Source organism: Cherax quadricarinatus, chromosome 7 (genome assembly GCF_038502225.1).
Source record: "Cherax quadricarinatus isolate ZL_2023a chromosome 7, ASM3850222v1, whole genome shotgun sequence".
In the NCBI taxonomy this organism is placed as follows: Eukaryota; Metazoa; Arthropoda; class Malacostraca; order Decapoda; family Parastacidae; genus Cherax; species Cherax quadricarinatus.
Genome location: NC_091298.1, coordinates 26,481,063 through 26,508,098, shown reverse-complemented (window position 1 = coordinate 26,508,098; position 27,036 = coordinate 26,481,063). Strand labels below are relative to the sequence as shown.

Here is a 27,036-nt window from a genome sequence, read left to right as displayed (position 1 = left end):
TTCCTACAACTGGACTGGTGTTAGTCTTGTTAAGGATGTGTGTCGCACGTTTCCTGCAATCACGTATTAGGTGTAAGGGGAAGTATAGCGCAATGAATAATTGTGATGTATTGCATTCTTCTCTAGAGAAACTGCAAACTTGAAATTCTATAAGCTCTCAGAAAGAAGCCTATACCTATCTCTATTTTTTTATTTTTAGTGCATGATGAGAAGAAATGTATGTTGGTTTAAGCTAGACTTTAAAAGAAAGTGTTTTCACATATGAGTAGAGTACATCGAGAAATGACTAGGTGTCCTCCTCCTCAAGTGGAAATTTAATTGTTGGTTCCAGACTGTTGATGGTATTGAGGTTGTCACAAACTTCTAGATATTTGGGTACAATGACCAAAATATAATACACGTGCCACATACATATAACTGATCTAGGGATAGTATTTAAGATCCGGCTGGATTCCAGGTCCTCCATATATAAACTGGCCAATACTGTGGCAAGGTACAGCGAACTCTGTATCAGTATTTATCACTTCGCGAAGATCAGTGGTTTGATCAACCGGAGCATTTGTGAGAGGCAGTGATGTCGAAACTTGCAAGCTTCTTTTCCCTTGTGTCGAGATCCCTCACACGGTTGAGGTCGTCACCCGAGGGGTCTCGGCATGATAAGAAACTTGCAACTTTCGACATCATTGCCTTTTCCACAAATGTTACCTGTACTTTGCCAGAATTTTGTGAGCCTCGTCGAACTTTGTGTTTGTTATAACACTTTTATATTTGAAGACAAGTATAAACAACTGTTGGGGCTAGCCATGGGCTAGAATCCAGATGGATCCTAAATACCGTCCCTAGATCAGTTACATGGATGCGGTACGTTGACTGTATTTTGATCATTTTGCCCAAAACTCTAAAAGTACGTGACATCCTCAACAATTAAATTTACCATTTATTGATGTACTCCTACTCACAAGAACGACAATCAACATTTCTTTTCATCATGACTCCTCTTCCCCTTACACTTCATCCGTGATTGCAGGAAATGGGTGACACGCATCTTTAACAAGACTAACACCAGTCCAGTTGAAGGAAAGTCCCAAGTTACATCGTTTTACTAGCCAGCGACGTTCCAATTAACGTTCCTAAAATACTTGACAGAAAAACGTGTTAAAATATCTACTAGTTATTCAACTACTCTTAGAAACCCAAACCAAAAACTATCATGTGTAGGGAAAGGGGGATTACAAAGGTGGGAAAAACAGCAAGATCTCTGGATATTAGGATCAGGGAAGACGACGCTTGCAGCTCGTGTGTCTAACATTGGGGTGATATTGGACACCTCATGAAGTTCAGTGATGCTAGACTAGTCACTAAGGAAGGAGATTTAAGACGGCGAAAGTATGGAGGCTGCCCTAATTGCTGTCAGTAACATTATCCATGAAATGTCGAGAAGATACTATATGCAGATTGCTAATCAACAGGATATTATCCATTCTGGAGACTGCTGTAACATGATGTTGACAAGTCCTTCTGAAACCCAACCAATTTCACAACAATTGTACTGCTACTATCACTACTACTACTACTACTACTACTACTACTACTACTACTACTACTACTACTACTACTACTACTACTACTACCACTACTACCACTACCACTACCACTACCACTACCACCACCACCACCACCACCTTCACGGCTTATCACCTGACTGCTGGTACTATATATATACGTTTCTTAGTTATTTACCCTGTATTAAGACTGAAGACACTTGTAACGATACGTTTCCAATAATTAATGTCCTGAACTGCACATATGTATCCTTTCCACAAATGTTGCACCTACTGACTCGAAATTTTATGAGGCATCGCACATCAAGAAGTTATGTTTAAAATTTTTAAATTTATTTTGCATCAAAAAACTTTGAAAGATTGGAATAAGATTTAGAAGATTCCATTTTCCTAGAGATAACGCACTAAGCTTTATAACTCTTTCTGTATAGTGTTTTGCTCCTACCGAAGGTTTCGGCTTCGATGTTCTTTTCTGGTTTTGTTTAAGTATTAATGGGATTTCCAAACAAAAGTAAAGATCATTTTCAAGGTGAGGCTTAACAAGGACCTTATAAGCGTTTTAATATTAAGATGTTTTGTGCTCGAAATTTAGAGCTATGAAACCTAGAATTATGTTAGCTTTGATCGCAGCTAGACACTGGTGTGCTTTAGTCCAGCGGTGCCCAGCCTGCAGCCCGAGTGCCGCATGTGTTTCTTCTAAGAAATGGATTCGGTCCCTACATGAAATCATGAATTCACTTTTATGTAGGCTCCACACTGCAAAGCGTCAACAATTACAGATATTTAAAATCATTTCACATCAAAAACTGATCGCCACCTCTAGCGGCGATATCTATACTGTTAGAAATTGTTCATCTGTATATTTAAATTTCTAGGTGTTAGGAACGAAATAAACACTCAAGGTACTTATGAACTTTACCCTTTGCAACTGTGTGGTTAGTGACAATGACCATATATTCAGTAGTGAATTAAGGCTAGCGATTGTGCCCGAGTCAAAACTAGCCACTTCAAAATATCGACGTTGCGCACGATTTATGTGGATAAAACAGGCAGTATGAAGCCTGAACCCCTAGTAGGCACAGAGTGAGGGTGATTATGTCTCAGGTAAATATAGATACACTTGCACTATATATAATTTACCTGTGTTACATCATACGACTTTCAGTAGAATTATTATCATAATGCCACAAGTATTATAATATAGATTGTAACAAAATGTTATTCCCCCCGCCCCTTTAAATTTGGATTTTCAAATTGGTCCTTTCATACTAAAAGGTTGGGGACTACTGCTTTAGTCTATTGCAAACGAATATTCGTAGGTTCTCTCTTGTGGGGAAAGCCTAGCTGAGAAACCAACATGCAACATGTCAGTCTTGGGTTAGAGGACTGAGGATGTATGCACGTATATGTATGTGTAATGTATAAGTTTGCTTCAACTTAGGAATTTCCAAACTCATTATATTCGTGTATAACAATGTTATAACCAAAAGGCATTATTTTGTACCTGTCAACATCGAAACTCCTCTTCAGTGTCTCAAACTTCTGCTCCAGTCTATCAAGTTCCCTCACAACTCTGACATTCGGCCACAGCTGCAGCATGTTTTCTCAGTTTCGTATCCACACTTTGATTTTTTTTTTTGTGTTAACTACGGGTTCTTGATCACCCATATATGTATGGTTCCACCACCTCTAGTGCACATAATCAGAACCCATAACTTCAGAGAAATAAATAGTGAGATTTCATTTTAAATTACATTTTTAAAGGTACTTTGTCAAAGGTTTACTAAAATTTGAGATAAAACACATCACAGAGGATTTAAGAATGCTATTTTTTTTATAAAATTGTTTATTAAATTTTTATAGTCATTATTATCGCATAACCCATGTCGATTATTAGTTAAATGCCATAAACCTTATGATCTAGTAAGTCAAAATTAGGATAGACTACTAGGATGGATTTAAAGGCACATAACCTGAAACATATTTTTAAGTATTGGAGATACTTTGCATTCTTTACTAATTTGTTTAAATATTGCTGTCAGTAATTACGGTCTTTAATGTCTAGACTCTTTTAAAATACTGGCTTGTAGTTCCTCTGGACGGTTTATATGTTTATGATAAGCTCCTCTAGAAATTTTACCTTATCTTATGGAGACAGTTATTTTCGTCAATATTTAGTGTCAATTTCACTCTGTTAAGAGATTATTTATTTCCTTGGTTGGTTAGTATATTTTTTCTACTGTTCAGACCAAGTTGAAAGCTGTGTTGAGAACAGAAGCAGTTTCCTCATTTCTTATAGACATTTAATATTCGCAAACGGTTTTAACAATTTATCGTTGCTTTCATCATTTTCTTCCTTATTACCTATTTGTAAATATCTTCGTGATCGCGTATGTTGCATTTTCTTAGCAATATAATTAATATAGCATAGTCGGCATGGTTTCATATTAAAATGTCAGAGTTATATTTGTGACACACAATGAACCCTAAATTGTTATCATCAGTTTCCCTCTATTATCCTTCCTAATATTTACATTCTTTAATCAGAATTTCCTGGAAATTACTAACATTTATCAGTGCACTCCGGTTGATATTAATATCATTACTCATCTTTTTTTTTAAGTGTGCTGCTCCGTAGTTACAAACTGTCAGCTCTTCGCTTTGTGTCGAAACTGGTGTTCACTTTAACGCACTCAGTATTATGGCCACCATTACCCAGTTTCACCCTCCTCACATGAGATTATAAAAGTCGCAGTCTGTGGTAATGGCAAACGTTCAGTATATTTCGCTTTGTGCTGAAGTCATAACAAACCGAGTTAGATAGCAGTTTCCAATCATTGTAATTAATCTATTTTTTATCTGATCTCATGAATAGTTCCATTTAATGTTTGAGCTGTTGAAGTCTCTCAGTAGTATTTCATTATATTAATATTAAAAGATTTTAGTTCATCATACAAAACTGTGATGCTTTCATGGGAGTTTGGATGTGTTGTAAACCCCTCCAACCTTTATTTTATTGTTGTATGCAAGCATATCATGTTAAAAAGGATAACTCCGCCTTCTTTAAAGATGAATTAAATTCCATTTACGTAACTGAAACAATTCAAAACTAATCCGACTAATCTCTAGCCAAATTCCTTTCTTTTCTCTGAAACCTATTTTAATTTTTTCAGTGAGGGCATCTGATATTTGACTAAATTAAAAAAAAAGCTTAATACTATTCGTTTTCTGGATATTATTCTTGCATTTCGTGAAACATTGTAGCAAATTTTCTCCCTTTCCACCCACCACTACTTTCGGTGTTTGCTCTATTCTCTGCTTCTCTTACCCTCTCCCGTACATTAGTGAAACTGGTTTCTCATTCTCAGAGGCCTACAGGAGACATGTGTACGCTTTCATGATATCAACAAAGCTCTTCTCAGTCATGTTAGGGACCATAGCTATTACATAGGCTTGCGTGATGCGTATCGGCACATTCTTTGTTCGAGAAAGGCAGTGTACAATACAAGCATGTATCCTTCATTGCTGTTAACGGAAATGAGTTGAGTGTATCGTAATATATTTCACTCAAAACAGTGCCAAGTCATTTTCTCCTTAGTCGGTCAGTAATTTATTAACCCAATTTACAATAATTTTCAGCTATATAAAGACATGCATGTTATGCACAAGTACTAGAAAAATGTGCTACCATGTACCAGTTACAAATCAAATTTAAATGCAATAGACCGTGCTCCAAAACGTTTTGCGCACTGTAGAATTAAGACGGAAGTTAAGAGTTGGATACTCAGGTTAGCCTTGGGCTCCACTCCTCACTGTGGTGTTGACGTATCACTCTCTCCTGCAGTTTTGTCAGTTAGGAACTTTGGTTTGAAACTCGCCTGCCATTGAATAATATTAATTGATTCACTATTAATAAATTTTAAGTTGGTTTATTTCTAGATTGATGTTTTGGTGTTTTTCACACGTCATACTCCATATTAACATAGATAATATTCCTTAAGCACCATAAATGGTTATTTGTAAAAATTATCCCTATGTAGGGGGCTTACATGAGGATAACTTTTCTAGGATGAATAATGCCTTTTCCAGTATGCTGTCAAATGTTCTCATCTTTGAAGCATTCCTGACTGATGCTGCCATTTTTTTCCTCGCTTCACCTGACCTTATCTGACTTCTGTCTTACTTTTCTTTTCCAGTCGTGACTTACTAATGATCCAGGACTGAGCTACGTATCGTCTTAAAATATATTTTTTAATTTGGGGATTTGTTGTGAGTCCTTGATAATGTAACTCATCCTCGCAGATTCTGTGTGAATTCCTCACTAAGGATTTACAGTAAATTTCTCGATTTACATTATTTAGCTTAGGTTAAGTCAGATTGCTCTCCTTCAAAGAAATTTAATTATACTCCAACGCCAATAAACGAAACATAAAATGAATAAGACAGATTCTGACACTCGAGCATAAAACGGGGACATACCAGGAGCAAAAGAAATATCTTAGTCAAAGAGTCATTGTTTGAAGCTCGCTAAACAGTCACCCATGTGATCGTCTTAACAAAATTGAAATACTTAGAAGGGCTCCAATGCAACAGTGATATGCTGAGAATGTAATCTTCTCTGTAAATTTGAACCATATAATAAGGTAAATTGATGGACGTATGAATACAAAAAAAAATATCTCTTTTGCTCTCATGCATCGGAAACTAGCGTAGAAGACATGGTTAAATTATTGACTGTCTGGTACTTGCGATTGCGATAGCGGAGAAGATAAAGAATAGTGTGTGTGTTTGAGAGAGAGAGAGAGAGAGAGAGAGAGAGAGAGAGAGAGAATAATTGGTAAAGGCCAGAGTGATGAGGAAAAAATACACTGGTGTAGCGATGAAGGAAGATGGTAGGAGATTAAGTTAGTGATGAAGGATGATAAGGGAAGGAGTGATAGGGATGGAGTAAGATAAGTGAAAGAGGAAGAAGGTGAATAAGTGAAGGTACAAGATGATGAGGGACAGACAATGATGAAGGGAGAAAAGAGTGCAAGTTAAGTAAGCTAAGGCAGAGAGCAAGCAAAGTTATGAGATGGCTGTAAGAAGAGAAACATGAAAGGAAGGCGGAGATAAAGGATGGTGGAAACGGAGGAGGGGAAAGTGGTGTCAGGGTGAGGAGGGAGAGTCAGATATCATTTATCTTTTTAAAGGACTTGCTAAAAGGCCTTCAGAACTGCATTTCTTAATACTTCTTTCTCTGACTGTCTGTCTATGTCTCTGTCTCCTTTTCTCTCGCTGTCAGTCTCTCAATTTGTAGGTGTACACTTTACTCAGTATAGACAATCTCTCTCTCTCTCTCTCTCTCTCTCTCTCTCTCTCTCTCTCTCTCTCTCTCTCTCTCTCTCTCTCTCTCTCTCTCTCTCACACACACACACACACACACACACACACACACACACACACACACACACACACACACACACACACACACACACACACACACACACACACACACACATCTCTCCATGGATCTTAAGAGCGATCAGAGGCACTATGCCGCTATGCCGCTAACAATCTTCAATAAATCTATCGAAACAGGACAACTGCCTGAGGTGAAGACAGCAAATGAAGTCCCGGTTGTAAGGAAAGGAGACAGACAGGTACCATTAAATTACAGATCGGTAAAGTCATGGAGAAGATTATCAGGAGAACAGTGGTGGAGCATCTAGAAAAGAATGGACTCATACATGACAACTAGGACGGCTTCAGGCAGGGGAAAGCCTGTGTCACAAACGTACTGGAGTTCTAAGACAGGGCTGTAAGAACGCTTTCGACACAGTACAACACAAGAGACTGTTCTAAAGCTAGAAGAACAGACAGGTATTCCTGTCAAGAATACCTGACAGGAAGGAAACAACGAGTGTTTGTACGTGACATGGTGTCAGTGGGCGCATGTGTCGAATGAGGTTCCAGAAGGGTCAGTCCTAAGTGCTGTTTCTTTTATATGTGAATGAAATGATGGAGAGGATAGGTCGAGAGGTGTCCCTATTTGCAGACGATGTGAAACTAATGAGAATACAAGCGGACGAGGATCAGGTAAGATTACAAGTGGATCTGGATAGGCTGCAAGTTTGATCCAACAAATGGCTCTTGGAGTTTAACCCCACCAAGTGCAAAGTCATGAAGATTGGAGAAGGACAGAGAAGACTGCAGACAGATTACAGGCTAGGGGCGTCAAAGGCTGCAAACCTCACTTCAGAAAAAGGATCTTGGGGTAAGCACTATACCGAGCACGTCCCTTGAGGAGCACATCAATTAAATAACCGCTGCAGCATATGGGTGCCTGGCAAACTTGAGAATAGCATTTCAACATCTAAGCAAGGAGTTATTTACGACACTGTACACCGTGTACGTCAGGCCTAAATTGGAGTATGCATCACCATTATGGAACTTACACCAAGTCAAACACAAGGAACTGGAGAAAGGGCGAAAGTTTTCAACAAGACTAGTCCAGGAACTGAGGGACAAGGGGCCACAACTGGAAGTTGACAACTCAGATGAGTTATAGGAATGTTAGGAAGTATTTATTTACCCTCAGAGTTTTCAGGAAGTGAAATCTGGAGAATGAAGTAGTGGAGGCAAGATCCATACATGGCTTTAAGTAAAGGTATGATAAGGCTCTAGGAGAGGGGAGTGTGTGACCTAGTAGCGTCTACCAAAAAGGCGGGGCCAGGAGCTGTGAATCAACCCCTGCAACCACATATAGGTGAGTAGACAGACACACACACGCACACGCTCACGCGCGCGAGCGCAATACGCAGCGTTAGCATGTTAAAAACTTGAGAGTGCTGAAGTATGCAACAAGGTTATTTCCTGAGCTAAGGGTTATGAGCTACGAGGACAGGCTAACAGAATTGAGCCTAAAGACATTAAAGGACAAAAGAAACAAGAGAAATTCATAGAGTAGACAGGGATGGGCTTTTTGCGAGGCTGGAAACAGGCGATGTGAGGACACGGACGTTAAGGACAAGACGAGCCAGAGGGAAGCCAAAATATTCCTCCAGTCTCAGGGTTGTCAACAAATGAAATGACCTCGACAAAGTAATGACGGCAGGCTTTATAGATAGTTTTAAGAAGAGGTACGATAGAGCCACTGGTTAGCGAAGAATCTACAAGATAAAAAAAACCCAGATGTTGCACACCTGTCTAATACATCACCAAAATATTTCTCCCTATAAATTTTTTTTTTTTATATTTTATTTAAAACCATACACAAACATGAGTCACAAGAAAATTCAAACAAATATATTGCACTGAATGAAAATCCTGACATCGGATATTGAAACAATACCTTACTATTACATTAACATTATAACAACTATAACCAATACTATATCTGATGCCGAAGCTTAGACTGTCCTAAACTAAATACATGTGTATAAGTTAACAATAGTAAAAATGCAACCTAATTCTTTATCAAAATAAGCATTGTATCTCTTAATTAGCTCGGAATCCCTATAAATACCTCAACGTTCATCCTTGTTATGACCAAGGTCATAATGAGATTAATTTATATATGTATTATCCACTTAATATTATACTCGGGGTTTCTTTAATATTAGCTGAATTAAAGATTCCACTAGTTTATAATATTATCTGATTTAGGAATATACCCGGGTATGATGTGTATATATATATATACATTTATGTATTTTGAGTAAAGTGTTGGGTAGGTAGGTAACAGCTGGCTAAGAGTTGAAACAAGGTATGTCCTTGGAGGGTAGTTTAGTCTACTCTTCCCTCTCCCCTTTGGCGAGTTGATGTCATGTAGGAATTAACTGTGTTATTTCAGTTCGCTCTCTCTGCCGACTCAGTGTATATTGACTGAGCTACCCCTCCAGTACTCCACCTTATTCACACTTGGATTGAGAATTGTGTTGTAGAAACTCTTGAGCCAGCTTGAGGTTTACTCTGAAGTGAAGTCTGCGGACAGTTATATGCTGTTACCCTCAGTTTACGATGTGACGACCTGTGTCAAGTTTAGAACTTTAAGTGATATATTCCTTATGCCAGGGAGTTACTCAGTGAAGGTGTCCCTTCTCGATGTATATACTCGCGTACAAGTAATGTCATTATTGAGGAATCAGTAATATTCCTCTGATCATTAACAAGTGCAGAGACCAAAAGGGATCTATGATGTACATTCTATTTAAGTGTTTTCTTATGTGAATGAAAGTTTCTGACGAAGTGATATTTAATAGATATGAATATCTAAGAAGTATTTAAGCTTTTAAATAAAAAGAAACTAGAAAAGACTAACTATTATTTGTGCCTTACATTTTTAAGTTTGGAAGTATCTTCTCATTCTATGGAGTGTATTGTTACGGAGTGCACTAACCTGGCTAAAGATTAAGATTCGAACCGTAACAATCCTGCTTTATTTCCACCGTCGTTAATTCTATGATATACCTCCAAGAGAAATGAAGAACAAGTTGTTTTTTTCTAAGACTCAATTCAAAATGTCGCATACCCTGGTTACGGACCGGGCCGGGGGGCGTTGACCCCCGAAACCCCTCCAGATACACCCTCATTATCTCATTCCAGTATTCAGTCACCCCCCCCCCCTCCCTTCCGAAAAAAAGGTAATTTAGACTTAAAATTGCTGGTAAGCCAACTTCAAGCTGTTAATTAGTTAGTCAATTCATTCGGTTACAATTTTATGAAATTCTTGCCATTAATTAAATATGCAACGAATAAGTGATAAATTTATTTGAAACGTACCTGGTGTGTGACTGGTGTTGTGACCAGTACTTTCAAGAGACCTGGCGTGAAGAGTGGGGAGAGAGCCTTTTGCTAGTCTATAGGCATAGAAGTAGAGGTAGTCACGCCATGAAAATATAGCTTACATAAAGACTGGAATGCAAGATATATTCTCTTCCTCTTCCTCTTTCTCTTTCTCTCTTCCTCTCTCCCAGTTTAAACTCTATGACCATAAAAGTCTTCCATATTTTTGGATCGCTAAACAACACTTTATTAAATTCATTAATCTCAAATCCACAACAGGAGCGGGTCGCTATGTTGCTTTAATGTGCCGTAAACACTACCGACGTACACCCACCACCACCACCCACACTTCCTAACACCCACCCAGACACCACCACTCACTGCCATGACCTGAACTCTCCCACCCCCCTCCTCTTCCTATACCACTACCTCCACCTACAACACCACCGCTACCTCCACCATCACCATGGTGTGAGATTAGTTTGTAACCAGCTGTATGTGTTGTCAGTGTTGCGCCCGTGCTCACCTTGCTAATAAACAGAAATATACTTTTGAATAACGTTAGTAGGCCGGCATGATGTACTGGTTAAAACACTGGTCAGCTAATTTTAGAACTGGCTTACTATGGATTCAATGTTGTCATTTCCGTGAATTCATCTCTATCGCCAGTCACTGTCTACGACAGCTTCACTAGAGGACTGACGTGAGTTAATTTTTCACCTGACCCCAGACTAAAGGTACTGTTATGGAAATTTCAAGCGATCGTTACTTCAAGGATCTTTTTCATAAGCGTGAGCGCCGAGGAGAGAGAAGTGTTTATTTTCTCTCATTTCGAAGAAGGCCTGTTAACAACCAAGGCAAAACTAACACTTTCTTGATGCTATAATTGAAAGGTCCCTTCGTAAACAATAAGAAGGATATGGATGGTTTAAACTACTTGCATAAGGAACAAAGCATTATTTCATGCAGCAGGTATGAAACATTGACAGAAACATACTCAAAAACACCCGAAGCAAATATTGAGAGTTCCAGGCTGAAATGGTTAGTGAATCCATTGAGACAAAATACGGAAGCATCTAGCATCGAGGATATAAAGGATAAATTCAATATGAAAACAAAAGACTCTCTCCGGGATACGATTTTTGTCTTTTGTTGCTGGTTGTTTAAGAGGTACAAAGCCTTTAAAGCGAAGATCAAAAAAGAATGAATATTAGTAATCATGGAATTGTCAAGATATGAGGCCGACTGCGACACACTTACCAAAGTCATAAGTGTAAATCAGAAACTTGGAGAATTACTCGGAAAGGACATTGTTTAGAGTGAATACTGTCAAGTTGTGGAACAAATCAATTAGATATAAGCTTGTTCAAGTCAATCTTTGAGTGAAGCAATGATTAGGTGACCGGAGCGAGTCTTGCAGGTCGGCTAAAACGAGTGAAACAGCGTCTTGCCGACAAGTATGAAGATCAAGACACATGGTGCAGAAGCTTTCATTGAGTCAACGTTTCTCGCTGCGTAGAGCTGTAAGGCTTGATAAACATCTACACAAAGAAAACCGTTCAACAAACTAATGGTTGTTCTATATCGTGTCTGTCTTCATACAAGATGTGACACAATTAGAATGGAATTAATCGGTGAGAACATGGGATCTGAACTAAATAATCCATCTGCCAAACAACTCCAGCTTTATGAAGTGAAAATTATTACATAAATGCTTGCAGTAAAGTCCCCCCCCCCCAAAAAAAAAAAAAAAAAATCCAGCATGCATCATGAAAGTGTCCAAATATTATTGCTATGAGCGAATCTTGGTTTAATTTAAACAGATATTTGACAGCAGAATAGCTCTGCCTTGTTAAAATATTTTTAATAAGTTTCCCATCCAAAAAATGGGTGGTGGCATGGTCCTGTATATTGCCACTGAAAACGCAATAGAAATCCACAAAATACTGAGAAGCATACAACTCGACTTGGAAAGAAAACCATTTCAATGAGAATGGAAAAAAAAAATTATACTCGGTGTACTTCAATGTTGGTGAGGGGCTCTTGATTTAGGGAATTGGATCTGTGGTCCAGTTCCCCGAATTAAGCCTGAATGCCTTCCACATATCCCCCCCCCCAGGCGCTGTATAATCCTCCGGGTTTAGCGCTTCCCCCTTGATTATAATAATAATAATAATCGGTGTACTTCATTCCCAAACACACCGAAAATATGTAATTAAAAAAAAATGAGGCGAGTCTCTGAAGGGACGAAGTAGCTACCAGACTTATCGTGACTGAAGGCCATGTGCTGCTAAGTTCACACCCCGGTGTATAATATGCTGGATCTTTATGGCCAAGGAGGTGACCTTTAGTACTCATGTGAGGTACGAGAGAAATTAGCAGAGACCACAAAATTATCTGATACGAAACGAATACAAAGTTTGATGCAAAATAATAAGTTAGTCGATAACTACAAGCAGAAAATTTTGCTAAGATGTGCCCAGATATCGGTAACGTTAATTGGATCTAACTACTGGTACTAGAGAATCCGCACAAGAGAATGGTAAAAAACAAATTTTAAATAAAAATTCTAATTATAGACAGCAATAACAGTATCCAAATTAAGAGATAGTGACTAAAACGATTCAAACTGGATGATGACACAATAAAGATCATAGGCCAAAAATATAATGTATACACAAGAAATTTGTTGAGTTAATTGTATGTAAAATCAAAGCTAGTTCCCAAGAAATCATAAAAATATATCTGGGTAAAAAAAAAAAAAACTGACTTGAACGATAGGGAAGAATAACAGAACAACAAATAAATACCTCTTCAAGGGGGGCTCCTTGGCGTGGTGAAGAGGCTCTTGGTCTGAGGAATTAGACCTGTCGGGCTACTTCCTCAGACCGAACCTAATTACCCCCCAATCCCCTGTTCCCTATCCCATCCTCCCCTTTTTCCTTTCCTCCTCCTCCTCCCCACCCCTCCCTTTTCCCCTTCCTTTTTGGCCTTTGGTGTTTTTTTTTTCCACAGGCACGCTAGTTCCTAGGTAGGGGAAAGGGTACCAGGGTCCATCCCATTCCGTTGAGGTTCTTGGCGGTGGCGTAGTTTGCCGTGGAATCTGGATTGCCTGGGGATGTCCTGATCCCTCTTCGGTATCCCAGAGGGTGGCTTTGGGGGTCTCTCGGGCGACGGGTGTATCTCTGGAAGCCACCTTTCGGATTCCGGGGGTGGTGGCTGAAGGAGGTATGCTTTGTGGCGGATTTCCGGCCCCCCTCTCTTTTGTCCACCGAGGTAGCTCGGCAGATGTGAGGTTGCTATCCCGGATTGCCGGTTTACTGGCGTGATGGGTAGGGTATGGCACGGGTTCCATGCTGCATCTGCGCTACTTGCGGTGCTGAGGTCCTCTTGGGCGCGGAGGGAGATTTCTGGCCCTTTCATTCCTCCTAGGAACTATCCCTCCCCGGTCCCCCCCTTTTTTTTATTCTTTTTTTTATTTTTATTTTCTTTTTTTTTTTCTTAAAAACAAAAAGAAAGAAGTAACCTAACCATGGCAGCCCTAGTCCATGAACCTGCTACCCCCGGGCCCCTTCTTGATACCGCACCCCGTTCTGACCCCGCCTCGTCTTTGGACCACTCTTCGGACACTCCTCATGCCTCTGTACCTCTTGCTGGTGCTGTTTCCTCACCCGCTTCAGGTACTGAGGCCTCGAGTGACTCCTTCGATTTATCTGACCTTCACTTTCCTCTGACTATGCTTCCGGCCTCTCCCTTTACGGTGCGGCAATTTTCGAATCGCCGGCCCATTCCACGTCGGACCAACTCTGGTCCCACGCCTCAACGACAATTACCTGCTGATGAAACTTCTCCACCTTCTCGTTCTTCTCAGAAAAGATCGACACGTCCTTCACTACCTTTCCACGCTCAGTTTCAGACTGCACAATGGACTAAATTCTTCACTTTACGACCGACTTCCTCTACTGCCTATCTTTCTGACCACAGTATTGGCAAGGCACTCCTACGCCATGTTGGTAAAGATATTTCTTTTCATGCTCTTAAGAGCGGTACGCGCATCGTCACCGTACAGAATGCTACCCAGGCTCATGAGCTTTCTCGTATTTCCCATATCGATACTGTTCCTGTAACTATTGAAAAGCATCATTCCCTCAATTCTTGTAGTGGTACCATCATTCTGCCCCATACCATAGTTCAACAAAATTTCCAGACATGTGGCACTGACATTCTTGAACAGCTGGAACTCCAAGATCTCCCAATCCTCAAGGTAGACACTTACGTTCTTCCTGCCCGCGGGCGGAGACGATATCCTAGCAATGTGGCTCATTTAACTTTTGACAGCCGTGAACTCCCATCCTCAGTTTATGTAGCAGGACATCGGTTACGAGTTCGAAAGGTGATCCCTACACTGCAGTGTAGAAATTGCTGGCGATTTGGCCATCCAGCAAAATATTGCAGATCTATCGCCGAATGCCCAGTCTGTGGTGCCGATGACCATTCTAATACGTCTTGCAATCGACCTTCCTCTTGCCTTAATTGTCATGAGGCTCACCCTTTGTACTCTCGCCGTTGTCAAGTCTACTTAAACGAGCGGGAAATCCGTTACCTCAAAGAGGCAGAAGGTCTCCCTTATGCCATGGCAGTTTCTCATCTCTGCCTCCAAGGGAGACTACCTCGTGTTTCTTATTCCCGTGTTTCAAAACTTCCCCCCACTTCTGGTATCCCATCTTCTGCACCCACCTCTGTGGTTTCCTCTCCCATAGTCACTCCTGTAGCTAATTCTTTTGCTGTCCTCGGCTCAGACGTCCCTACTTCAACGTCTCAATCTGATCTTGCTTCTTCATGTTCTCTCTCACAAGCCTCAGTAGCGACGAGATCTCGTATGACACCTCCCAATCGTCCCTCTACTTCTCGAAAGTCAAAAAAAGGTCCATTAACACCTCCTACCCATCTTCCACCTCCTCATTTTCCCTTCCCTGTCTCTGTACCTGGTTCTCCCCCTCTCACTGGCCCTGTTACAAGTGTAGAGGTTCACCCTCCTCCTCGTACTGTACCTTCCTCCCCTGTTCCCTCCCAAGTTTCTTCCTCTTCGGCCACCTCCCAGGTTTCTGCCTCTTCTGTCCCCTTCCATGCTTCTCCAGTTCCCTCCACTCTTCCATCCCCCCCTACCTTGGTACAGTCCATTACAGTTCCAATCTTTACTCATCCTCCCCCTACCATTTCCAATATTGTCTCCCATATGACGTCTCTGAATTCTGAAACACTTGAAGCAATCTTTGAATATATTGCAGAGACCAAACCATCAATGGACACTGATCCACCCTCCGCTCCTTCTCTCTCCTCTACTCCATCTGCACAATTCCTTTCTTCACAGTGCACCGTTCCTTCGCTGCTTGAACGTTTTCCACTGCCTCCGCATGTGGACTTTTCTAACCCCTCTAGTCCATAGGAACCCTTACCTGCGGATTTCAGGTATCTTTATCATTGCCAATCATGGCCTATTTACAGTGGAATATACGCGGCCTCAGGGGTAATCGGGGTGAGCTTCAGATGTTACTCTTCCAGTTTTCCCCTGTTGGTGTTTGCTTACAGGAACCAAAATTACACTCTGCTGTTCTCTCTCCCATCTCAGGCTATAATTTATTGTATTCTAAAGATCCTTTTCCTGATGGGACCTTTAATGAAAGTGCCCTTCTTCTACGCACTGATATTCCGTACCATCAGCTATTTGTTCGTACTTCGCTGCATTACACAGCAGCCCGTATCCACTTGCATAGGTGGTATAAGCTCTGTTCTTTATATCTCTCTCCTTCTCGGGCATTATCTACTCTGGATATTGCCTTTCTTGTTTCGTCATTACCACCACCGATTCTGTTGCTTGATGATTTTAATGCCCACCATTTCCTCTGGGGGGGGGGTTCTCACTGTGATTCCCGTGGCATTCAGTTAGAGGCTTTTTTTGCCACCCACCCCCTCCATGTTTTAAATACAGGTACACCCATTTTGATCCTCGGACTCTCACTCTCTCTTGCATCGATCTCTGTCTGCTCTTCCTCCACCGCATTAGACTTCACTTGGTCTGTTCTTCCGGACTTGCATGACAGCGATCATTTCCCAATCATTCTTACTTCCCCTTCATATTCACCACCTATTCGCATCCCACGCTGGCAATTTGATCAGGCAAATTGGAACCTTTACTCAAACCTGTTTTTACAGAGGTTCCTTCTTCGTCCTCCATCGATGAGCTTTTACACCACTTCTCGTCCTCAGTTTTAACTGCAGCTTCTCATTCTATACCCCAAACTTCGGGCAGGCATTCTCAGAAATGCGTGCCTTGGTGGTCTCCTGCTTGTGCTCGTGCAGTACGTTTGAAACGCGCTGCATGGGGCAGGTACCGGTACAATAGAACCACAGAGAGACTTCTTGAATTTAAGCAGAAGCGTGCGATCGCTCACCGTGTCATCAGTGACGCTAAATGCACTTGTGGCGAGATTGTCTCCACCATCACCTCTGCTTCCTCTATGAGTGCAGTCTGGAAAAAAGTACGAAAACTGAGTGGTAAATATTCTCCTGACCCGGTTCCTGTTCTGCGGGTTGCCGGTGTTGATATAGCAAACCCACTAGATGTTGCCAATGAAATTGGCAATCATCTGGTCCGTATTTCTCAGGGACTCCATCTATGCCCCTCATTTCTTTCCTCAAAGTCTGCCAGAGAGTTAGCACTCTTGGACTTTTCTTCTCTCAGAGAAGAACAGTATAATGTGCCTTTTACACTTCAAGAACTGGAGGCAACACTCTCAGCTTGCCGATCATCGGCAGCTGGGCCCAACGACATTCATATTCGTATGCTACAACATTTACATCAGTCAGCCCTTGCAGTCCTATTACGCCTTTACAATCTTATTTGGTCACAAGGAGTTCTTCCACAGCTGTGGAAATCCGCCATTGTTCTCCCTTTCCGCAAACCAGGCACTACGGGACATGAAACCTCCCACTATCGTCCCATTGCTCTTACCAGTGCAGTTTGCAAAGTGATGGAACGCCTAGTAAATAGACGTTAAGTGTGGTATTTAGAGACACGCAACAGTCTCTCCACTCGTCACTATGGCTTTCGTAAAGGACGTTCTACCATAGACCCCTTACTACGCTTGGATACGTATGTTCGTAATGCCTTTGCGAATAACCACTCAGTTATTGCCATATTTTTACCTTGAGAAGGCATATGACACAACTTGGAGGTATAATATTTTAGCCCAAGCCCACTCCTTAGGCTTTCGAGGCAATCTACCATCCTTCCTTAAGAACTTTTTAACTGACAGGCATTTCTGTGTTCGGGTTAATAATGTGCTCTCCCCGGACTTTATCCAAGCTGAAGGTGTCCCCCAGGGATGTGTTCTGAGCACAACACTTTTTCTCCTTGCTATTAATGATTTGGCCTCTAGTCTTCCATCAAATATTTGGTCATCACTCTGTTGATGACTTCGCTATTGCCTGTGCAGGCGCTGACTCGCCTTATTACAGTTTCTCTCCAGCATGCAGTCGACCATGTTTCCAATTGGGCCACCACACGTGGGTTTAAATTTTCCAGCACTAAAACCCACCAAATTACTTTCACTAGACGCTCTGTCATCTCCGATCATCCTTTGTACCTCTATGGCTCCCGTATCCCTGAACGTGATAGTCAAGTTTCTGGGCCTCCTCTTTGATCGTAGGTTATCCTGGAAACCTCACATTACCTCTGAAGGCAACTTGCCACAGCCGGCTGAACCTCCTTAAAACCCTTGCTCATCTTTCATGGGGAGCTGATCGTCGAACCCTCCTTCGCCTACATTCCACCCTTATCTTATCGAAACTTGATTATGGTGACAAGATCTATTCAGCGGCATCTCCTGCTACTCTCTCTAGCCTTAACCCCATTCATTGCCAAGGATTACGTTTATGCCTTGGTGCTTTTCGCTCTTCCCCTGTCGAGAGCCTTTATGCAGAAGCGAACGTTCCATCCTTATCCGATCGCCGTGATGCCCATTGCCTTCGCTACTATGTACGCTCTCATGATCTCCGCAATCCTTCCATTTATAGAATGGTCACTGATATTAGTAGACATTATTTGTTCGCCGCCCCTGTTTACTCCGTCCCTTCTCTTTTCGCCTTCATTCGCTCTTGTCTTCTCTTCAATTACCACCTTTCTATGTACATGTAGCATCTCACTTTTCCCTACCCCCCTGGGAAGTTTCAGCTGTTCGAGTCTGTTCTTTCTCCCTTGCTCGAAAGCCCAACTGTCTACGGTCGCTTCCTGCTCTCATTTTCTTGACCACTTTCACTCTCATTCTCATGCCATTGCTGTGTACACAGATGGCTCTAAGTCTTCTGACGGCGTAGGATTCGCAGCAGTGTTTCCGGACAGCGTCGTACAAGGGCATTTACTATCTTCGGCTAGTATTTTTACTGCTGAACTGTATGCCATCCTTACAGCACTTATCCGTATTGCATCTATGCCTGTGTCATCATTTGTGGTTGTCTCAGACTCCCTTAGTGCTTTACAGGCTATACAGAAATTTGATACACCTCACCCCTTAGTTCTCCGTATCCAACTTTGGCTACGCCACATCTTTACCAAGCATAAAGATATTTTTTTTGTTGGGTCCCTGGTCATGTTGACGTACAGGGCAATGAACAGGCACACTGCTGCGCGGTCAGCAGTACATGACCTACCAGTTTCATGTAGAGGTATTCCATTTACGGACTATTTTGCTGCAATATCTTCCCAACTTCACACCCATTGGCAACAACGTTGGTCTACTATGCTCGGCAACAAACTTCAATCTATTAAACCGAGTATAGGTTACTGGCCGTCGTCTTATCACCAGTGTCGAGGTTGGGAGACTACTCTCTCCCGTCTTCGCATTGGCCATACTCGTCTTACTCATGGATATCTCATGGAGAGGCGCCCTGCTCCTCTCTGTGAGAATTGCCAAGTTCCATTATCAGTCGGCCACATTCTGTTGGACTGCCCACTTTATCAACGAGCACGCAGAATTTACCTCCGTCGTCGTCTTCGCTCCGCTGCTATCTCTTTACCTTCCCTTCTCGCTGATGGACCCACCTTTCATCCAGACTCTCTCATTGACTTTTTAACAACAACAACTGACTGACTTGACAAATTCTGATACCTTCAGCCCTTTCTACTTCAATCTCTTGCTACCCCTTACCCCCGTACTATCCCCTGCCCCGCTGTTTTCTGTAACCTACTGATCATCCCTCCTCCCTTCTGCCATCCAATACCCTCGCTTCCTTCCCTACCCTGCAGCGCTGTATAGCCCTTGTGGCTTAGCGCTTCTTTTTGATTATAATAATAATAATAAATAAATAACTTCAGTAATACAGGCAACATTTACAGACCATAAAAAAGGATGTTAGCTAAATTAATAAATTTGGCATCAAAATACTTAGAGAATTATAACATTAACAAATCAAGTTGACTAGATAAATTGCTTACTACAATTTTAAAAAGACTATAGACACCATATTACATACCAGTTAACTACAATAAACAAATTACAAAATGAAAGCAAGGCTCTATATGACTTGAAACCAGCAAATGTTACTACCCAGACAAAGGCAAGACGTATGCTCTCATTAAAATTCCATTAGTATAACATCAATTCCTGAATAAGCAAATGGACTCTGTTGCTAGGGACAAGATCGTAGAATTTTGGGAAGATAACGAAATAACCGGAAATCAACATTAATTTAGCAACCAAAGATCATTCCTAGTAATTTAACTTAATTTTTTCGAAAGGTATGTACCACAACCTAGAACAATGACAGGTACCTAGAAAAATGACAGATACCACACCTGCAGACTGCTAGCCAATTGTAGTAGTTTCTCGATTGTTGTGCCACCGAAAAAGGCAGTCTCAAGCACCAGGATTCCTGCGTCCATGTTTTATGGGTTCAGGAGTAAGTTATAGGTGACCCCCAACCAAGTGTGGGAGAGCGTTATAAGGGTGTGGAAGTAATTCTTGTACAGATGATAATACCAACATGTAGAACACTCGTGTTACACTGAATATGTGTGTCCTCTTCCACACGTGTGGGAGCAGATAATAGGAGTGTGGAGTAGGCAAAATGAGTGTGGAAGTAAGCTACAGGGGGGATGGGGTGCATATGCTATAAAAATATGGGAGCATATTAAGAGACTGAGAATAAGTTACAAGAGTGTAGGTGTAATTTATAAAGGAGTGGTAGATTGTTATACGGGTGTGGGAGTAAGTTGTAGGGGGTTTGGGGTAAGTTATAGGGCTATGTGGGTAAGTTATTGAGATGTAGAGGTAAGTTATAGGGATGTGTGAGTAAGTTGTAGCAATGTGTGGGTAAGTTGTAGCAATGTGTGGGTAAGTTGTAGCAATGTGTGGGTAAGTTGTAGCAATGTGTGGGTAAGTTGTAGCAATGTGTGGGTAAGTTGTAGCAATGTGTGGGTAAGTTGTAGCAATGTGTGGGTAAGTTGTAGCAATGTGTGGGGATAAGTTGTAGCAATGTGTGGGGATGAGTTGTAGCAATGTGTGGGGATGAGTTGTAGCAATGTGTGGGGATGAGTTGTAGCAATGTGTGGGGATGAGTTGTAGGGATGTGTGGGGATAAGTTGTAGGGATGTCTGGGGATAAGTTGTAGGGATGTGTGGGGATGAGTTGTAGGGATGTGTGGGGATGAGTTGTAGGGATGTGTGGGGATGAGTTGTAGGGATGTGTGGGGATGAGTTGTAGGGATGTGTGGGGATGAGTTGTAGGGATGTGTGGGGATGAGTTGTAGGGATGTGTGGGGATGAGTTGTAGGGATGTGTGGGGATGAGTTGTAGGGATGTGTGGGGATGAGTTGTAGGGATGTGTGGGGATGAGTTGTAGGGATGTGTGGGGATGAGTTGTAGGGATGTGGGGGGATGAGTTGTAGGGATGTGGGGGGATGAGTTGTAGGGATGTGGGGGGATGAGTTGTAGGGATGTGGGGGGATGAGTTGTAGGGATGTGTGGGGATGAGTTGTAGGGATGGGGGGATGAGTTGTAGGGATGTGGGGGGATGAGTTGTAGGGATGTGGGGGATGAGTTGTAGGGATGTGGGGGGATGAGTTGTAGTAGGGTTGTGTGGGGATGAGTTGTAGGGATGTGTGGGGATGAGTTGTAGGGATGTGTGGGGATGAGTTGTAGGGATGTGTGGGGATGAGTTGTAGGGATGTGTGGGGATGAGTTGTAGGGGTGTGGGGATAAGTTGTAGGGATGAGGAAATAAGTTCTAAAGATGTGGTGGCAAGCTATAGGGATGTGGGGAGTAAGTTGTAGGGATGTGCGGGTACGTTGTAGGGATGTATGGGTAAGCTACGTGGTGTGGAAGTAAATTATAAAGGTGTGGGAGTTATATAATGTGGGAGTGAGTTAGAGACAGCGAGAGAGTTGTGTGTGGGGGGAATTAGTTATAGGATTCTGGGCGAGTGTTACAGGGGTGTGGGCATAAGTTATAAGGGTGAGAATAAGTTTTTTGGGGGTGTGAGTGATTTAGAGGTGTGGGTGTTGTGAAGCACTTGATTAATGAGTGTTAATCAAATCTGATCCAAGGAAGGGAAAGGTTGTTCCATAGTCATGAACCAAGAACCCTTCTCCATCCAGGTATCCCTTCATTTGAGGGTGTGGGAAGAGTGTTATAGCTATAAGCATTGTGGTATGGGAATGAGCTGTGGGGGTAACAGCGACTATTAATACCAAGAAATTTATATCTGCTATAAACAAACATAAAGGAAGACTATGTTAAATAGCAAGGCACTGCGAGCAAAATACCAAAATACCTTCTGTTACCTGATTCACCACATTTTGAATATGCTATCCATTTTAGAACTCTAAATTAAACTCTAGATGAATATAGACTGAAGAGCATGAAAATAATGTCAACTAAGCTCTTAACGTCGCTTAAAAACAACTTAGTACAGCGAGACTGTGCGAGACCTCCATCAAACCGTTAATATACTGAACGTCCTTGATACATTCATCGAAATAAATGCATTAGATTTCTAGGCACTAAGTCATCTAAAAACCAACTAGAGAGGTACTTAGTAAATGTAGAATTCCAGGTGCTGTACAGGAGCTGTCTGTAGCCACTGGAAACGTGACATTAATTCTAAAGTGTCAGTACGATAACTTGACAATGGGTTACCTGGGGTATAAGTAGGTAATATATTTTTCCTTCCTCTAAAGTTTCCGTTTATATGTAGAGAAATTTTCATTCGATTGGCTTCATATTTTCACCGTAGGGAAAGGTTCATGCATTTATAGGCATTTGCAAACAATTTCTGGTCAGGTATATATACATCATTCTCGATTTTGACTTTCATGCTATAACTGAAGAATTCGTCTCTGATGCTTAAAATTTTAACACAGATGCATGCTACTTAGAAGAATGTAGATAAATGGTTCAGAGAACCAACAAGTTGGTAAATTAGACACATGTGCAACACTTGGGTATCAATAAAGAAACCCAAGTGTTGCATTTGTCTAATTTACCGAATTACAAGGAGCATGTAGATGCCAGTTTGCCAAGCTTATTCTACTTAATATACGTACAACCAAGAAATATCATGACTATGCTTCTTCTGAACTGCTTCAATCTTGACTAGTTGATGCGTCGTGTGGAGACCATATTGTCCTGTAAGTCTCGACTTTGTAAATTTATATTTCCTAATTTACTAATATAGTTAATATGTAATCGCTGGATTCCGAGCAATAACTGGAAAATTCCTCTTTTGATCAGTTTTAATCTTAGTGATGGTGAGTTTTGGTTAAAGGATGGACTGCATTAACTTTGTGTAAGATTTAATTTGCTTCTTCTAATCGACTTTAACCGCTAAAAGCTGATGTGTCTCATAAGTGTTATTCTGTAAATTTCAAGCAAAAAAACTAAAATTTATCTTGTTTCGCAGGTGACATTCTGCAAAATTTTAAGCAAAAAATAAAAAAAAAAATAATTTAAGTATTGGTTTACATGTAATAACTTGTCAATGCCTCATTCGATTATTTTCAAGCTTTCAAAGCTGCAATGTCTTAGAGGAATCCTCGTGTTGTTGCTGAATTGCAGGCGCTAGTCTGCAAAAATTTTACTTTAATCTTTCTGCTGTCCCTGTCTATCACTTTACAGGAGGTACGTAAATTCCGTTTTCATAAAAATATAATGCTCCAATATATCTTTTTGAACTGTAGAGAATTAGAAAAGAAAATTAAGAAAACTTTAAAAAAATATTAAACTCGCATTTTCAAGGCGCTTTTAAATTTCGCAGATAAAGTGAGACCGTAAATATCATATTTAATTACGACTTTATTACTGAGCCAGTCATATAATTAAGCACAGTTTTCTTTCCCTTAAAGACTTTTTTGTTGATACATTAAAAACGCCTCATTCGACCGGATTCAAATATCCAAGGCAAGTGAACTATAACAAGGAAAACTTTCATGGAATTACTGTGATATGGAGGAAAACACTGGTATTCTTTATATTATTTTTTTTAATAAGTCGGCCGTCTCCCACCGAGGCAGGGTGACCCAAACAAGAAAGAAAATCCCTAAAAAGAAAATACTTTCATCATCATTCAACACTTTCACCTCACTCACACATAATCACTGTTTTTGTAGAGGTGCTCAGAACACAACAGTTTAGAAGCATATACCTATAAAGATACACAACATATCCCATCAAACTGCTAATATCCCGAACCCCTCCTTTAGAGTGCAGTCACTGTACTTCCCATTTCCAGGACTCAAGTCCGGCTATATAAAAATAACCGGTTTCCCTGAATCCCTTCACTAAATATTACCCTGCTCACACTCCAACAGATCAAGTCCCAAATACCATTCGTCTCCATTCACTCCTATCTAACACGCTCATGCACGCTTGCTGGAAGTCCAAGCCCCTCGCCCACAAAAACTCCTTTACCCCATCCCTCCCAACCTTTTCGAGGACGACCCCTACCCCGCCTTCCTTCCCCTACAGATTTATACGCTCTCCGTGTCATTCTACTTTGATCCATTCTCTCCAAATGACCAAACCACCTAAACAACCCCTCTTCAGCCCTATGACTAATACTTTTATTAACTCCACACCTTCTCCTAATTTGCACACTCCGAATTTTCTGCATAATATTTACACCACACATTGCCCCTAGACAGGACATCTCCACTGCCTCCAACCGTCTCCTCGCTGCTGCATTCACAACCCAAGCTTCACACCCATGTAAGAGTGTTGTTACTTTTCTACTTTCACACATTCCCTTCTTTGCCTCCATAGATAACGTTTTTTGTCTCCACATATACCTCAATGCACCACTCACCTTTTTTTCCTCATCAATTCTATGATTAACCTCATCCTTCATAAATTCATCCGCCGACACGTCAACTCCCAAGTATCTGAAAACATTCACTTCTTCCATACTCCTCCTCCCCAATTTGATATCCAATTTCTCTTTATCTAAATCATTTGATGCCCTCATCACCTTATTCTTTACTATATTCACTTTCAACTTTATACCTTTACACACCCTCCCAAACTCGTCCACTAACCTTTGCAATTTTTCTTTAGGATCTCCCATGCGCACAGTATCATCAGCAAAAAGCAACTGTGTCAATTCCCATTTTGTATTTGATTCCCCATAATTCTTTATTCTTTATATATAATAATTCTTTATAATTCTTTATTCTTTATATATAATCATATAATAAATACCGATAAGTTGATGAGTAAGACGCATTTGCAACACTAATAATCTTAATTCACGAAACGTTTCACCTTCGTTGAAGGCTTCACCAATCGAATACAGAGATAAATCAGAGTCCTCGAGACTTCAGCGTTGATGGTAGACAGGGCTGACTAAATGTAGATTAGTTTGATGTGATCAGTTCATCACACTTGGAGCAAGATGACGTCTGTTAGTTAAGAGACTTGTCATCCTGCTGCTACAGTGATGGATTGATTACATCAAACTACCTCTACACTTCGTCTACTTCGTCTTCCATCAACACTGATGTCTCCAGGATTCTGATTCATCTCTGTATTCCACTGATAAAGCCTGCAATGCAGGCGAAACGTTTCGTCTATAAAGATTTCTAGTGTTGCTAATCATCTTACTTTTTAAATTTTACATAGCCACTTTCAATTTTTGTTGTGCAATGACTGGAAAAGCTTCTTCTGATCAACTTCAAAATACAAATAGCAACTCTGATATTTAGCTGCATTAGACACGGCGCGCACTGCACTGTTCCTTTTGCTTGCCTTGAGGTAGAAGGAGCTAGGCTTATGGGATACAGAGATACCTTTCTCGGATCACGCAGCGAACAAAACCCACCTAGTCTGTATACAACTTATGATCTGTCAAACAAGAATAGCTGAGGAGTAGAAATAAATTTTTGCAAATTGGAATCTTACACAGTCCGGAAACAATCCAGAGTTTCCTCTAAGTAAAATATATCAGCACAAATTTTTTTTTTAAATTTTCCTAGTTTTTTAAAATTAGAAAGTTGCCACCTACACAGACCAAAATCAAGCAGATCTTTTGATGCTGGTGAATGGCTCTTGATTCAAGGAATTAGAGCTAACACTAATAAATTAATTGGGATACTGGTCCTCGTGGGTGTATCTTATTGGTTTATGGGTCTGCCGGTGCCACTGTGACTTTTTTTTTTATTGAAGAAATGATAAAATTAGTTTACATGTGATAGCTTGTGAATGCCTTTTAATAAAAATCTGGCAACGAACTTGGTTCGCAGTTTATCGGAAACCCATGTAACCAACACGATCTTTTCCACTTTTACCCAGACCACGACACCAATATAAATTATGATATTTTTCATAAAAGGTTTTCATATCTAATGAAGTGCAATCATCTTATGTGCAGTCTTATCATACTGATGGGCTGATTACATCAACTCAGGCTGTGGGACTTATCTCAAACTCCTGATCTTCAATATTTATTCTCTGTTTTGGACTGAGGACATCAATTTGTGGCGGAAAGTTTCCGCAATAAAGTTACCAAGTGTAACGCGTGTCTAATTTATCAAGTTGTCGGTTCAATGAACCATTTATCTTCATTTCTATAGAAGTGAACAACATCCACAAAGTCTGGTCATCCACAGACCTATACAGGCGCAATGCAAAGCAGCAGTTCATCATTATAACAGATAACCTAAACAATGCATTGTTCATAAACTGTAGTTTCCACATAAACTGATAAATTGTGATGGTGCACTACTAATTGCGATGGAGGACGAAACACGAAGAAGTTGATGCCTTTAAAGTGCACTCATTAGTGTTAAAAATAATTTCATCCAGAACAATGGTTTCTACAGCTTTGCTGAACATCTTGCCAGAAAACTTGGGACATTTAAGATATGCCTCACTGTTCTTCACCTCACTTTAATTCACTACAAACTCTTCCTCCCGGACTAGACTCATTTGCCTGTGACTTGCTAAAGGTAACTACATGGTCGAAACATCGTCAAGAGCGATTTCGAGTAACAGCATTTGTCTTTTTTCATCAAAATAGTGTCTGTATTTCATGTCATTACCTCCCAACCACCCACACGACAGCAGCTATTACCACTAACACCACCACGATTAAAAATTACATCCACTATCTTCAGCACAACTAATATTACCACCACCATCATTACACCCAAGACAAAAAAT

General features: G+C 40.9%; 1 protein-coding gene across 1 annotated transcript in view; it reads right to left on the bottom strand.

Moving 5' to 3' along the window:
- Nucleotides 1–27,036, bottom strand: part of LOC128686738 (opioid-binding protein/cell adhesion molecule homolog) — a 429,758-nt gene that overhangs the window by 213,771 nt on the left and 188,951 nt on the right. The window lies entirely within an intron of this gene.